General features: G+C 48.9%; 1 protein-coding gene across 1 annotated transcript in view; it reads right to left on the bottom strand.

The window, feature by feature from the left end:
- The window catches only part of LOC108229154 (cadherin-like and PC-esterase domain-containing protein 1), a gene marked incomplete at its 5' end in the record, with an annotated part of 12,729 nt that overhangs the window by 10,186 nt on the left and 724 nt on the right, over positions 1 to 1,819 (bottom strand).

Here is a 1,819-nt window from a genome sequence, read left to right as displayed (position 1 = left end):
CACGTGACCCCAACACCCCGAGTCACGTGACCCCAACACCCCGAGTCACGTGACCCCAACACCTCGAGTCACGTGACCCCAACACCCCGAGTCACATGACCCCAACACCTCGAGTCACATGATCTAAAACAACCCGAGTCACATGACCTGAAACAGCACGAGTCCTTGACCCAGCTGACTGTGAGGACACTTGTCTTGTCTGTCCTGACAGATTGGAGCGTATCAGTCTGTTATCAGGAACGTGATTAAATCTGACCAACAGAAACTGTTTCCAGTGTTTCCTTTAGAGGAGGTTTGGAGGTTTTGTCCCTGTGGGTTTGTCTTTGTTTCAGTGTCTTCTGATGATGTTTGTTCAGCAGCTGACACCAGTCTGACACCAGTCTGACAGCTGCAGCAGTAAAAACTCGAATGACTTCCTCACCTGTTTGTTCATCAAACCTGCAGAGTTTCAGATGTTTGAACTGAAATAAATCTAACTGAGCCAAAAGCTCATCAGGTGGATCTGAAGGGATCGAAACGGTTGCTGTGGATCAGACTCCTGACTTCTGCTCTGCTGGGACTCTCAGTCAGTGAAGTGGGACTTTGAACTGGTCCCCAGTTTGTCTCAGATCCATCTGGATCTAAATATAGACTCTGAGGGACTCTCAGCAGGAGACAGAACAGGACAGAATGACTGGAAACTGGAGAAGCAAACAGCTGAGACCTTGAGTCAGTCCAGAACAACTCACTGGGATATTCTGGAAGAGCTGAAGAACCAAAACTCGTCTGAGACACCTGGAAAGACCTAAGGTGCAAAAACTCCAGAAAGAAAGATCCTACAAAAAACACGTAGGTTCGGAAGAATCTGAAAGAATTCAGACGGTTCCCCAAAGATCCTTAAAGATGCTTAAAAACCTGAAAGATTCAGAAACACCCTGAAGATCCTAGAAGATCCTAGAAGATCCTGAAAACTCTGGAGACAGAAATAATTTAAACCTGGAGGGTTAAAAGATACATCTGAAGGATTCTGAAACAGTCTGTCTCCGGGTGTCCTTCAGATCCTGGTCTCAGTCTGTCCCCTGCTGTCCCTCAGCTCCTGGTCTCACTCTGTCCCCTGATCTCAGTCTGTCCTTTGGTCTCAGTCCTGTCCTCTGGTCTCAGTCCTGTCCCCTGGTCTCAGTCTGGCTCCTGGTCTCCCTCAGCTCCTGGTCTCAGTCCTGTCCCCTGGTCTCAGTCTGTCCCCTGCTGTCCCTCAGCTCCTGGTCTCACTCTGTCCCCTGATCTCAGTCCTGTCCCCTGGTCTAAGTCTGGCTCCTGGTCTCCCTCAGCTCCTGGTCTTCGTCCTGTCCCCTGGTCTCAGTCCTGTCCCCTGGTCTCAGTCTGTCCCCTGCTGTCCCTCAGCTCCTGGTCTCAGCCTGTCCCCTGGTCAGAAACCCGATCCACACAAATGTTTTCTGGTGGGACAGAAGCAGGAACCTTAAAATATCCGGCACACAGAACCACAGTGGTCCATTCAGCTGTCAGTCAAGTCCTCAGAACTAAAAATAGTCCAACAATGAGCAGCAGAACCTGTCCTGACCCCAAACAGAACCTGGACCATTACAGGTCAGAAACCTTTGTCTCAGAACCTGAACAACAGAACCTGTTCTGAATATTAAGATGAAGAGAAATCTGCTGGTTCTGCAGATTCATGAAGTTCTACAGATTCATGAGGTTCTACAGATTCACGAGGTTCTACAGATTCATGAGGTTCTACAGATTCACCAGGTTCTGCAGATTCACGAGGTTCTGCAGATTCACAAGGTTCTACAGATTCACAAGGTTCTACAGATTCACGAGG

This window comes from Kryptolebias marmoratus, linkage group LG18, assembly GCF_001649575.2.
Source record: "Kryptolebias marmoratus isolate JLee-2015 linkage group LG18, ASM164957v2, whole genome shotgun sequence".
Taxonomy (NCBI): domain Eukaryota; kingdom Metazoa; phylum Chordata; class Actinopteri; order Cyprinodontiformes; family Rivulidae; genus Kryptolebias; species Kryptolebias marmoratus.
The sequence above is the reverse complement of the archived record's forward strand: the minus strand, read 5'-3'. Positions and strand labels throughout refer to the sequence as shown.